Raw genomic sequence first — 14,956 nt, 5'->3', positions numbered from 1 at the left:
GATTTGTTAAGTATGACCCCCTCCCCCCCCCCCCCCCCCCCAACAAGCAACTGGCTTGCTAAGATTGGAGATCTACAATTTATAATAATACAATCTCCAGCAAAAGACTTACATAACGGGCCAACTCAGCTTTCCCACCGGAGGAACAAAATATCATGATAGTTGGTATTTGAATAATTTGTGTTCTGTAATAACCAGTGGCAGACTTTATTCTTTAACTGGTTCTGTGATTCTTTTTGATTTTTCTGCAGCGAGGGGACAGTAGTAAGAATTGCCACGTAAGGGCAACACTCGGGGAGAAGATGAAGAGTCGCCTTATCATCTCGATCAGTCCATTTTGGTGTAGCGTTTCAGGGGGTGCTTGTTGATTGCAGCCTGCCATGTTCCCAGTAGAAGTTGCATAAGAGGAACTAGCCCTGGTTATGCTAGGGGGTGAGCTTACATTCCCCAGATGTCTAGTACACGAGGGCCCTGGGTGCCTTTGTGATACTACACTGGTGACAATTCTAAGGGGACCATTGATCGCAGTAAAAGTTAATGGATCAACGTCTATTGCTGAGGACCCTTCACCAGAGTTTGTACTCCCCTGGTGGTCTGCCCCCCCATCCAACACTTTTCTTTTAGCCCCGGATGATATATCAACAACCAAAGTATAAATTGATTCCATAGTTGCCTCCAGTTTATCAAGTCTAGTTAGGATCGGTAAAACGTTTTTGGCAATAGTTTCTTCTATACAGTGCCACAATGATTTGTGGGAATAGTTCCTCAGGGTGGGTAGGCAAAATTGTATTGAGCCGTTTATAGGGGGTGATCTTTGTAGTGTTTCAGCGGGGGCTTCTGAGGTTAGGTCCTGGATCTTTTTCCTGGATGTAGTCCGTGTGCACCGTGGAGGCTCCAGATGTTTTACTTTTTGTTCCTTTTTGCTGCGGTTTCGCGCACTGGGGATGCTAGGGGTGATAAACAATGCTGGGCGGGAGGTGAAACAGGTGGACTTCTGGTAGATACATGATAATTTTGACCAGTGTCACCTATTTGAGCAGTTTGTACATCAGCCACAACTATTGGGTCAGTAATAGGATCAACCGGGCCCCCTCCAACCGACAGGTGACGTTCCGCAACCTGGATCTCCTTATCCAGGCCTTCGCAGCCCCTAGGAGAAAACAATCAAGTGTGGAGTTTGTCAGGGCTTTTGGTGTGACCGCCTTCCCCCCATAGATTTCAATTTCGCCGCCATTCCAATGGAAATAATTTACATGTATAAAGCAGACTTACATGAGCAGGAGGAGCAGAAAAAGTTTGTTCTTGACGCCACGTGTTGGACGACCAGTAGTACAGGCGTGCGGGTTTCCAAAACCAGGAACCAAGAGACCAGGCCCTGCCCCGCCTCCTCCTGCTGCTGACGGGCGCAGATGGGCCTTCTCTTGGCCCCGTCTTCGCCCCGGCACGCCCACGCAGCACTGCGGGAGCCCGTGGCCAAATTTGTAGCGCCTCCTGGCGCTACCCGATGACGATGGCGGATACACGCCGTAAAGGAGCAGAGAGTGACGGAAATGTATACATTTACTTTTGTATTCAGATAACCCAAATTTACTATCACAAAATTAAAGCAGTTATGGCATTGCTTTTTGGTGCCAGACAATCAACTAAAGTTTGGAGAATGGAGGTTCTATGGTGGAAAAACCTGTGAAGTGCACGAACACCCGAAAAAGTATGAATTTGAGGGTATTCACAGATATTTGCAAGGTGCATTTCAACTATGACTATATGAAAATTATCAGATATGACGAGAGTAGCTAAGTGGAAATTTATACATGCCAAAAAATGGTATGGTTTGTAAAGTATAGGGAAATTATTGCCCACTTATAAAGTGGGCTTTTCAGAAAATGCAGAAATGTACAAGTACAACTTTTATATTTATGCATGTGTAAACATTACTATCACAGTTTCCAAGGTGTACATCCAGAATATTTTGTAAATTACAAAGTGTGACATATTGTCCTTTTTAGGTCTCGCCTGGCGTAGCTGCGCGCATGCGCAGTCTCGCTGGCGAGATATAGTGTTAACAGGTATTTTCTGTAAGGGGCATTAAGCCCCGCCCCTCTTTTCCATTGGCTGGCGTCACCGTTTATGCTAAACGGTGGCCAGCCATTGGAAAAGAGGTGTCGGTGATGTATTTGCTTGGCTTTTCATACCATCCCATTTGGACAGACTCGCTTGCTTTGCGTTGGTCGCAAAAGGTTTCTTATCTTTATGGGGCCAAACACATGGCCCCATAAAGACAAGAAACCTTTTGGCAGGCGAGGCCGGCAGGAAAAGTCAAGCAAATACGTCATGACGCACATGGAGTCTCCTCTCTGGCGTCTCCTTTGTAGTGATAGGCGCTTTCACACGCTCCGACCGAGCGCTTGATTTATTAGCTCTTGCAAGCATTCACCGCCGGAGCAGGATTTAATTGGTCCTTTGATCCGTAGGGCATTATTAGGGTGGGAGCTGTTCAGCCCTCCGCCTCACCCTCCTCCTCCTCCTCCTCCTCCTCCTCCTCTGCACCCCAGCACCCCTCCTGCTCCCTGGGCTCAGCCAATGGGAAGCGTGGGTCTTGCAGTCCCCCCTCCTCCTCCCGTTCAGAGAGGAGCCCCCCCACGTCCCAGTCCTACGCTCACACTGTAAACACTGCTCAGGGACTCAAACCCTAGTTGGGCATGTCTGACAGTCAATGGGCACAAGTGGCATTCAGGGGTCGGTGGCAGCAGAGCCCATGGCATCGGCGGCAGCACCGGGCTCAATACCCCGACAGAGCACCGACCTGTCTGATGAGCTCACCTGCACCATCTTCTTGGAGCTCTTCAGAGACCCGGTGATCCTGGGCTGAGGGCACAACTTCTGCCGCGCATGCATTGACCGGGTCTGGGACCACCCTAGCGCCCTCATCTTCTGCCCCAAGTGCCGCAAGGTGTTCCCTGAGCACCGCTGCACCCCCAACCAGGTGCTGAGCCACCTGCTGGAGCGCAGCCTGCTGGGGGATGTCTGGGGGGCAGGGTGGGGCGCGGGACCGATGCCCCGAGCCCAGCGAGACCCTGCGCCTGTTCTGCCGGGACTACGGGCGCCTGGCCTGCCTGGTGTGCAGTGACGCTGCCCAGCACCATGGGCACCGCTTTATGCCCATCCAGGAGGTGGTGAGCGCCTACAAGGTAGGAGAACACAGTAGGTTTTGACCCTATCCCTGCCAAGGAGATGTGCCGAGCTAGCAGGGCACTCAGTGTGCAGTAACACGGCAGTAGCTCGGTGGGTAGCTACAGCTGCTGCTGAGATCCGTCAGATACATACCCCATCGAAATAAAAGTTTATGGGTAAATGCGCGCACCTTCTGCAGAAAGAACCGTATGCAACATATAGGTGACACGTGTGATATCAAGTTTAATATATTAAGGGCTTATCACAAGTGTAGCATCTAAATGCATTTAACCTGAAAGTATGCATCTCTAACGTTTAGCTCAGAAGATTGATGCATCTGGTGCAGGCCTTTATTTGTGCCCCAGCCAAATTGCTCTGGGTGTTTAGTACAGACACACGTGCATTCAGCAGGCCGTATCTTGGATTCCAGACGGTGCAACTCAGTGGGTCCATGCAAGCTACACACATTGAAGAGCAGCGTCAGGTGCGCGGTTTTCGGTAAAAATGATCTTGTTGGCGGGACACCTTATTGGGCAAATACGGCTGCTGAAGTCTGTGTGCAAACTGCGGCCTCGGGATATAATCACAGTAAATTGTATCAATGAGCAAGCTGTCTTGATGCTGTGGTCTGTGTGCAACATACAGGTCACACTTCGTGAGCTCAGTCAATCTATGCGCCTGCTGCAGAGATCTTGCCATTTAATAAAAAAAATAAAAACATGCTTCCTGCACAAGTGTGTGTGAGTGACCAACACGGCCCAGATTCTAATCCCATCAATATAGAGGAGGGGGTTGCTGCACCTGCTGCAGAAATCTGTGTTCAACTTGCAGGTTGCATGGCAAGCAGGTGCGCAATAAATGTCACCTGGCGCCGGTACCCTCCGAAAGAGGGTGAACTGCAGATCCGTACTTGAGCTCAGTACTGGGGGCAGAGGAGGAGGGTATCGCAGGTCTGTACTGGGGCCTTGTTTATACAGTTATATTGCCGTAGAGTGCTGCTATTGAAGTATTTAATAAACAGGACAACCAAAGGCCGTAAGAGAGGCGCTCCAGCTTAAAGTCGGAACAGCTGGAGTGAAGGGGGGATTTAAGAGCGGGGGCAGTGTGGAGGAACAGGTCTCCAGCGATGACGGAGGGAGCTAAGGGGGAAATGAAGGGAGAGATGATGGGAGGGACGAGGGAGATGAAGGGGGAGGTTGGGCAAGCAAGGGGTGGGGGTTGAATGGGTGGGAGTGGAAGGAAGGGAGGAAAATAGCAGAGGCGGGGGAGAGCAGAGGACGAAGGGAATGAGCAAAGGAGTGAGGGAAAGGGGTTACACGAGAAGTGAAAAATCTACGGAAATGAGTGAATAGCAAATGTGATTTTTGAAGAGAGTGACTGAGGCAGAATGGATTTTGCCGAAGCGTCCCTTCCCCTGACAGCAACAGACCTGGGTGTCTCCTCTGTGACCTGCTTCCGGGTTTTATGTTAGAATATTGTTAGAAACCAGGACAGCAGTATCGTGCATATGATAATTAGGATACAATATTTTGGCCACACGATATTTTGGCCAGGATATTCATGTGCCATGCCTTCCGGAGACCGCTGTGGTACCTCGGAGGGTGAAGCCTCGTGTGGTTAACAAGAGGGGCTCCTTCACCACCACCAGTTCCAGACTCTCACAGTGCCCACCACTGACTCCCATGCCAGCCAGTCACTGAGATACCTGCTGCCAGCTTATTGCACTGCACAGCTGCGAAGATGCCTCACATTTCAGACCAATGCCAACTTTCCAGCCTAGTGCTCTCCTCACACCCCGCCAAGCAGTGGCAGTATCTCCCTGTGCCCACTTGTAATAACCGAAGAGGCAGCCCACTACTTAAACAAGCATTTGCAATGCAACAGGTCTCGCATTTACGCGAGTTCGAGCTATTCGCATTGTAAATTACAATGTCTTTTATTTATGTTTTGGTTTTTAAATCAAATAAAAGGCATTGTTATTTGCAATGCTAGTAGCTTAAACTCTCGCAAATGCAAGACCTATTGCATTGCAAATGCTTGTTTAAGTGTTCATCCCAATTGTTTGGACTGAAGCTGATGGTTTTTTGACTTTGTGCACTGCAACACTGCTGTCCAGGCCCAGTGCATGTGTTCTGACCACAAAAACATGCTTATATTAGCGAACATTTAATTGGGCCATTTAACTTTCTTATAAGGTCGATTACATGGTGCAGAGAATACACTTCTGGCATAAAAAGTTAAATGTCGTCTGTGGACTGCAGCACTTTTTGTACCATACACTAGTATGACCAGGAATACATGACTTGAGGCCTACCATTGCCGCCTCATTTGCACAGTTTAAACCTGCAGCCTGACCTTCTCAAATAATCATATCGGCAGAGGAAAACCTTTGTTTTGAACATTTTAATTCACTGCTGTGTAGTCCTTGTAGCCCACGGGTTTGGGTGCATAGCGTTTAAAAAATGGTACATGTAGAAATGTAATGACACCATGTCCCTGCAGGGACCAGCCCCCTAAACCATGTTTCACTGTGGAAGGCTCTGGCTTTCGTATGAGAGAACTACAGTACAGATTACAATATTAATTCATCCATCTCATGTTCTAGGATGCCTAGAAAAATTAAAACATTTTTTTAATATTTTTAAAAACACAATTTAATATTGAAGTTGGAAAGTTACTTTTTTCCCTGAATGAAGCTGTAGAAGCTAATTTACATTAGTGCTCCAGCAGCTTTCCAGCAAATGCTTGACCTTAATGAGACGTGAAAATTGCTCCCAAAGCAGGGTTAAGGGCATGGGCATGTTTTTCTTCCCCACCACCAAAACCAGTTGGGCAAGCCCAGGAACTTAATTAACTTCAAAGTGGCCTGCCCTTTTACAAGTTAATGTGATGGGACACCAGGATAGGACCAGTTGTGGTCTCTTTGGCCTGGCTGACACCAAACCCATTGGGAGGAGCGCCATGCCCCAGGAACAGTTTTGAGTGACCACACAGGAGAGGACTGCTCATTGCCCTGGTTTCACCTCTTGGGGGTCACACAGGCTCTGCACAAGGGGAGAATGCTTTCCCAATTTTGGGTTTTGAGAATAAAGTGCACAGTGGAACTGTTTGCAGTAGGGCAAACAGACACTGCAGCAAAAGTGAGTAGAGTTGCCCAAGGAAACATCTCATTCATCGCCATCACCCACTAACTGCTGCCAAACATAAATGTGGCACCTGAAAACACCAGCCTCAGAACACTCTCTGGACCTATGGAAGAACAGAAGATGTACTGCACCTACTGTTTGAGACCTGTGAGGAGACCTTAAATGCTGGACCTTGCATCCAGGATGAAGAAGTTGACTTCAAAGGTCAGTTGGCTGACCTATTTTGTGGCTATAGGTGTTACAGGGTCACACTAGTAATGCTAGGGCCTAGCGTTAATGCGCAACAAGGAGACACGACCACTCTGCTGTAACAGTCTGGGCCTGAAGGTCACAAGCTCGTTTATTTAAGCTCTCTGGCTACGCCTGGCCAAAGAGTGATACATTGTGTGTTAGCCCTTCTGGGCCAGCATCCGGGTCCCGCCTACATGGTATTTAGATCACTACATCCCTTCCCAAGTTAGTGTTCAAATCAAATCACAAGTCAACACATAAAATCTTTAAGTCTTTGACTGGGATTTGGGTTGAGTCTCAGACTGTATCTCTGCTGGCAGGATCTCTGGCTCACTTGCTGGCATGGAGATGATGATGTAACCACATCACTGTTAGTGTCTGCACCTGCAGTCAGGGATTGGAGGGGATTTGCTGCATTCCGTTCTTTAGCGTGAGGTGATGGGGTGTCCTCAACTGACACCTCCTCGCCGTCAGCAAGTCTGGGAGCACTTGCATCCTGGTCTGGTCTTTGAACTTGTTTGAACCAAAAGACATTTCTGGTGATTACTTCCGTGCCACGTTCTGCTGTAATGGCGATGCCATTCGTCTTCAGGACAGTCCACAGTTCAGGCTCATAAGCTGTTCTGAATTTTCCTCCACTGCAACGGTTTCGGACCAGGACTGATCTCCCAGTAGCAATGATGCGGGACTTGTCTCTTCTCCGACAACTGGCTCACTCATTGTTCGTTGCTTGTCGGGCTGGAGTGCTTGCAGGTTCACATGGTTCTTGGACCCAGTTCTCCGCTACGGGGATCGTGTCTCTCTGGTGTCCCTCTAGCATCAGGGACCAGGGTGACCTCTGGGTTGTGCAGTGCGGGGTGCTGCGGTACTCATGCAGGAAACACTGGAGTGTGGTTTCGGGATCAGACTGTTCTGCCACTGCAATATGCAGGACTTTGTTTAGAGTTTTCATAAAGCATTTGGCTTCCCAGTTGGCCTGCGCCCAATGCGGAGTGATTTGGTGATGATGAACTCCTACTAAGGCAAGCAGATCTCTGAACTCTCCTCCTTGAAACGGGGGTCCGTTGTCTGTCTTGAGTTCATATGGCAAGCCGAATATTGCAAACTTTTTCCTCGAGGACAGGTTGCAGGTGTGCGAATGATGTGGACCCAATTACTTCTACTACTGGATACTTCCAATAACTGTATCAGTACTGCGGTTACTCTTCCATTAGGAAAACTCCCGAAGTCAAAGCTCACTCGCAACCACGAGGCCGCAGCTGGACTTTGTTATCACTGGGGCTGGCGACTCTTGGCTACTTGTGAGCTGGCAGGGTCGGCAGTTCCTTACGAGGGCATCTACTGCTGCATCTAGTCAAGGGAACCATACCTTTTCTCTCATGCGTGACATTCTTATGGCTCCTTGGCGTCCCTCATGAGTGAGGGTGGTTGTTCTTTCCCGGAGACTCGCCGCAATGATGATCCGGGAGCCTCGCAGCACCACTCAGTCTGCTGCAGCGCTTAGTTCATCTCGTACTTTCCAGAGTTTCCCCAGTCGTTCTCTGTCTTGCCCATTCCATCTGTTGGCATCGCGCAGGAAGTCCTCCCACAAGCCTTTCCACAGGAAGTTCATCACTTTGGTAAATACGGGGTCATTGCTGGTTTAGTTCCTGATATCTTCAATAGTGAGTACCCCGGGGGCATGCCCACTGGGTGACCATATCGACATACTTCGGTCTTTAATGCGTGAGCACGGTCTTCCTCTGCCAGGTCTTGTGGGTGTCACAACAGAAAATCTGTAGGATTCTGCACTCCAGGTCAATATAAGAGTTCCATCTGATAATGTTGTAACTGTATTGCCCACCGTTCAATCCTCAGTGGGGGTTATGGCACTTTGCTTTAGAACAAGGGAATTAGTGGCTGCTGGTCGGTCACGACTCGGAACGGGTGACCGCTGATGCACATGTGAAAGTGGTTGCAGGTCCACTTAATCACTAGTGCTTACCTTTCAATTTGGGAGTAGTGTGCTTCTATTTGAGTGAGGGCTTTGCTCGTGAATGCGAGGGGTGCCCACTTGCCTGGTTCTGTTTCTTGAGTTAGGAGCATTCCGAGTCCAAGGGGGCTGGCATCTACAAAGAGCTCTCTCACTCGGGTGGCGTCGAAGTATGCCATTGGGTCTTCCACAGCAGCGCCACTTTGATTTTCTGATATGTTTTGTCTTCTCCTTTGCCCCATATCCATGCTTAGTCTTCCTTGGTGAGGGCTCGCAGTGGCTGAGCTATCGTGGCAAGATTGGGTATAAATGTGACCACAGTACGTGGCTATTCTCAGAAAACTACGAACTTCCGAAGCTGTGGCTTGAGGTGGTGCATGCTGTATGCCATGGGACTTTCATGGGTCAATTCGGATGCTGTCCTGGCTGAAAACATACCCAAAGAATTCGATTGAATTCTGGGAGAATGAGCATTTCACTCTGTGGAGTGTCACCCCGTGATCAGAGAGGCGCTGGAGAGTCGTTCGAAGGCGGCGGTGGTGTTCCTCAATGGTGGATGAATGAATTAAAACGTCATCACTGACGTTCAATACTCCATGGAGGCCTGAGAGAATATCTCAGATAGCATTTTGGAATATTTTGGCTGCTGATGAAATCTCGAACTTTAATCGTTTTTAGCAGCTTAGACCTATTTGTGTCGAAAAGGTTGTAATATAGCGGCTCTCCTCGGCTAACTTCAACTGATGATACACCGAGTTGAGGTCTAAATTGGAGAACCAATGGGACCCATTCAGGTCGGCTACGATGTTGTTAACAGTTGGGGTTATATGCCTTTCTCGTTGATTGCCTGGTTAGGCAGGCGCTTGTCGATGCGCAGTCTTATCTTCCCCGGCTGCTTTGGTTTTTCCACTATCACCATCGGTGAGACCCAGGGTGTCGGTCCAGTGACATTTTCAATCACTCCTTGTTGCTCTAGACTGTGGAGTTCTTGTTCAACCAGTGGCCGTAGGTGAAACGGTATGCGTCTGTGCCACAGTGTGACTGGTTTCACAACCTTGTCTATGTGCAGCTTGACGGGTGGTCTCTTCATGATGCCCAGCCCTTTGAATAACTGTGGGAATAGCTCCATGACATCTGTCTGCTGGGCTTTGACCGCTTGATCAAATGTGACGAGGCCCAAGTCTTTGGCCGTGTGGCTCCCTACTAGGATGTCAGCTTCTCAGTCCACCACGTGGAACGTTGTTGTAATTACTCGGTGTTAGATCTGGGGGTCTCTAGTTGGCAGGGTAGGTTCCACTGTCCAAGTAGGGACCCTTGCTTCTAGTCAGGGAAAGGGGGATACACTGTTAAGATAACCCCTGCTCACCCTCTAGGTAGCTTGGCCTGAGCAGTCTAGGCTATCAAAGGCAATGTGTAAAGTATTTGTACCAACACTCACAGTAACACAGTGAAAACACCACAGATTTACTCCACACCAGTTTTAGAAAAATAATGTATCTTTACTAAAAACTTCACAAGACCAAATACTACAGACAAACCAACATATAATTCAAAAGGTTACTTTAAAGATAGTTCAAGAGTTTGCAGAAAGTACTCCAGGATGTAAAAGTCAGTGTCCTGCACAATGCGACTCAATGCACAAAATGCGACACTTTCGTGCCCAACAGTACCTGTAGTTGCGATAAGGTTCCCAAAAGCTATAACAAGGACGCTTGCAAAGGCGATGCGATACTCCTGAGATCCTGGGGAGGCTTTGCAGCAGCCCTGCTTCACGCAGCAGAGGTGGATGCGCCGGCTCCGATCTGTAAGGGGAGGATGCGATGACTTTGGCCTTCGTTGCGTAGGTTTCTTAGGGGGAAGCTTCACGCACAGGTTCGATGCGACACTCTTCGATGTGGTGCGATGCGTGGCGCAGCGTTGCCTTCCGGCGCCGCAACTCTCGATGCGCCACGGAACGGGACTCTGCGTCGACGCACCCGATGACTGGAGACTTTTCACGCACTGGCAGTGGTGCGGCTCGCAAACTGGTTCTGCGAAAACCCTCGCAATGGCCGGAATCTTCACGCTTCGGGACGATGCTCGACGCACTCGGCGATGCGGGGACCCTGCGTGCTGCGATGGTGCCGCGATGAAATTTTCCTCGCACTCTCGTCTTGCGACACGCAATCGGATGATGCGTTGGGTACCAGTCACTCTTGTTCACGCTTCTGCTTCCCAGCTCCCAAACACAGCAAAACGACCTCCTGAGGCCCCAAGACTGGGCAAGCACTCCAAGGCAGGTCAGAACTCTCTCAGCAGAGTTCCAGGGGAGCTGGTGGTGAAGTCCTTTTGTTCCTGGGACTTCTTAACAGGGAGCCAGCTCTTCTCAGGCCCTTGGAGATCAGAATCAAAAGAAGGGGACACAGCAAAGTCCTTCCCCTCTCCTTGGCAGCAAAGCAAAACAGCAGCAGGCAGTCTTCTCCTCTTCAGTCCTTTCAGCTTTCTCCTTGGCAGAGGTTCCTTCTTAGTTCCAAAGTGATCTAAAGTTTTAGGTGTCTGGGGTCCTCTTCTTATACCCCTCCAAGTCTTTGTCTCTCTTTGTTCCAGTGGGGGGATTCCCCTGCTCAAACCGGTTCCTGGGTGTGCTCTGCTCTGGAGCACCTGGTTCCTTTCAGAGTGAGGGGCAGGGTCGTTAGACGCTCAGCAGGAGGTGGAGCCTTCTTTGTGCCAGCAGAGGCAGAGTCCTCAGCCTGGCCAGCAGGGGGTGGAGCCAGCTTTGTGTTTGGCAGGGACAGCCCTATTCAAACCCAGGGACTACTCCTCCCACCCATCTAAAGCAGATCTCCCTATTCACCCTGCTGCTGACTCATCCAGGCTCCTGGAGCCACCTGGCCCATCACATGACACCCCTCAGCCAACCAGCACACAGGCAGGTTAAACAGGAGAATAGCTACTTTCTAAAAAGTGCTATTCTCACACAGTGAATTTAAAAACCATCTTGCTAAAAATATGTATAATTAAATTCTGAACACAGAGATACCAAACTTGGATTTTCTATCTTGCCCTTATGGGAAGATAGGCATGTAAACAGCCTTCCCTATTCTATCCTATGGGCAAGATAGCCTCTCAGCAGTGAAAAACGAAAATGGCTGTAATTCACTACCAGGGCATGTTACACACCTCAGTACATGCCCTACCTTTCAGATACACTGCACCCAGCTCAGGGGGGTACCTAGGGCCACCATAGGGATGCCTTACATGTACAGAAAGGGAAGGATAAGGCCTGGTCAGTGGGTGCACTGGCCAGGTCGACATGGCAGTCCTGGACTGCACATAGGCACTGCAAGCAGGCCTAAGACATCATTTTAGCGCTACTCCGGTGGGTGGCACAATCAGTGCTGCAGCCCACTAGTAGCATTTGAATCACCAGCCCTGGCACACGCAGTGCACTTTACTAGGGGCTAACAGGTGAAACAAATATACCAATCATGGATAACCAATCAATACAACAATTTACCAAGGGAGCACTTGCACTTTGACACTGATCAGCAGTGGCAAAGTGCCCAAAGCATCTAAACCAGCAAAATCGAAATCCAGCATAGCATCAAAAATACAGGAGGTAGAGGCAAAAAGTCAGGGGTAGCCACGCCAAAGATGCCAGGTCTAACACTCGGTCATCTGACTTCACCTGCATGGTCATTTTGCCTTTTAGCGGTAGGGGTGTTTGGCTTCCATAGGTGAGGATCTTGACATTCACGGATGTGCCATTGTTAATCAATGCTGTGACTGGGGACCCAGTAATTTCTATGATGCATGTGAGCTGCGGACGTCTCCTACGCTTCAGGTCACTGACGAATGAGAGGAGATAACATTCACCTTCATCCTCCATGGAGCAGTCTTCCAGGCGAGGTCACTGTCGTGACAGTGTTCTTGTTGTGGTTAGGTTTTTGGGTTCCTCAAGGCACAGTTGCATCACAGCTTTCAATGACGGTCTTCTTCCGTGTGCTCCTCTGTTTCTTGGACCCCCTCTGCACGCGACAGCAAAATAGTTCAGAGTGCCACATTTCGAGTATGATGGTCCTTGGACAGGGCATTCTTTCTGGGGTGTTCCTCTCGCCCACAGTACCCACAGCGCGACCCTCGTGTGCTCTTTGCTGGCCATCGTCCTCGGTTCAGCAAGCAGACTGCATCAGCACGTTCTGTCTTGATAGTTGCAGGTTTGTCTGATTGTTGAGTGATGGTTATATCCATCTCCGTCTCCCTTGCATCTAACAAATCCTGTGATCTTACCATGATCAGAATTTCTTTTAGTGAAATTCTGGGTTGTCAGAGGATGAGGTTTGGAGGTTCTTGTTGCGGCACCCTTGTATGACTTGTGTCCTCACCTCCTAGTTTTGATTGTCGGCTGTGCACATGCTGGCTAGTTCCCTTAGCCGTGCATGGAATGTGTCCATCGACTCTCGTTCCCTCTGGAGTGCCCGACATAGTTTGAATCTCTCGTAGTCAGGATTCAACTGAGAATCAAAGTGTGCATTCAGGGCCCTGACTGCCGTGTTGTAATCGTTAGCTGCTCCAGTGTTTGGTAGATGAGCGAATAGTTTATATAGCAGTAGGTACCTTTTGAAGGTACCGTCCATCTCGCACATTGCGGTGAAATAATTGTCTAGGCTGCTAATCCAAACGGTCTGTCTGGGGAACGCAGTGGCTGGATCTATTAATTCACTGAATGGAGGTAGCGCATGGTTTTGGGTGTGTTGCGTGGCAGGTTGGATGGGTTGGTGCCCCGCTTCTTGTGCCAGTTGTAGCTGCTGCTGTGGGGCTGCTTGTGCCGCTGCTTCCGTCATGGTATCTGGTGTACAGATGTCCTCCTGTCGTGTTTGAGCTGGTGACCTTGGGAGAGTTCCTCCTCATTCTCTGTTTTTACGTGTGTCCCCTCTTCCTTACTGCTTGTTTTATTTATTACACCCCCCCTCTTTTGTGTTCAGTACTCTTCAGGGCTTTGGTCTGTGGTGTGGGCCTTTCACGTGGGCCTGGTGTGGGCCTGATGATCAATGAAGTGCCACGTGGTGCAGGGAATGTCCCAACAGTTATTTCTGCACCTACATGCACGAGGCAGGGGGCTGCATTACTAGTCTTGTGGTTCAAAGACGGTGCGCGCACGTGTTGAAGATGCGCGCTGGGTGTGGCTTCTTTAATGTCTTGGCTTGCTCTGGCCGTGGCCTGCTGACTGGGAAGCGTGTGAGCACATTGCTGGGAGAAGGAGCAGGCGGGGCAGTTGTACCTGAGGGGTTGCAGCAGCTGTGACGTCGCACCGCACAGACGCTGGTGTCTTCGTTTGTGTCGCCTGACTCCAGCTGGCAATGGCGGACACAAGGCAGTCTCTGACCTCCGCGGTATGAAAAGTAACTGGCCGAAGAGAGCACTCCTCTGGGCACCCAATTTTGAAGTTTCCATTACGAATCAATGGTTTCAGATGGACCTCATCCAAAAACTATCCAGCTTTGTGGACCTCTTCCTTGACTGATCCTGTAAACTTCATTTCAGAAGTCCCAGGGTAAAACCTCCATCCAGGATGAACCTACTTGGTGGATCCGACCCACGCTCCGTCGCGTTCGACTTGAAATTCTGTGTGGGTTCTTGTCAACCATAACCATAGACTATCATTGGCACTTTATTTTTTCATTTAATGTTTACAAATAATTATCTCGCCCCCTCTTTCCACCTTATTGTATTTTGGTTGTTTTGGTGTGATTTTGTTTCGTGCATTTTATTCTATCTTCATGAAAAAAAAAGTTCAGTACTTCTAAATGCTTTACACATTTTCTTAAAGTTAAGACTTGCTGCTCTGTGCCATTGCTACCAGGGGTTGAGCTAAGATTGAAATTATTTAACCCTTTGACTAAACCTACCAGGTTAGTGAACTTATTAGTTCTGGCGGACTACCATCCACACCCCAATTAATAATTCACTTTTTAATAAAAATGGTTGAAAATGTACTAGAAACACAGGTGTAAGCCTCTGGGGATACATTTGAGACATAGAGCCAAAGTTTCACGTTGTGCCATTTGTGTCTGACCAAGCACAAGTATATTCATGGTTTGGTGCCGCTTCTCTTAGCCAAATGTGTCATCTACTGAATTTAGTTAAGCATAATTGAGCCCTCAACCCCATGACTATTCACAGGATGGAGCACACCACCGTTTCCCTAATTCAATTACCTCATATCTATGAATGCATGTTTGTACACACAGGTCTGTAAGCCGGAAATACCTGTGGATGTCATTGGGCGGTAGTGCACAACATTTCAAATATGTCAGTTCAGTTTCAGCAGAGGGGTGTTGATTTTTAGTATCAATCACTTAAAAACTGTTATTAACTGGCCGCTACTAAGCCCAAAAGAGAGAAATGGAAGAAAAGTGTAAGTAATGAGAGAACAACTGTAAGATAAGGGTACAGG

Source organism: Triturus cristatus, chromosome 1_1 (genome assembly GCF_964204655.1).
Source record: "Triturus cristatus chromosome 1_1, aTriCri1.1, whole genome shotgun sequence".
Classification (NCBI taxonomy): Eukaryota; Metazoa; Chordata; class Amphibia; order Caudata; family Salamandridae; genus Triturus; species Triturus cristatus.
Note: the sequence above shows the minus strand (reverse complement) of the source record.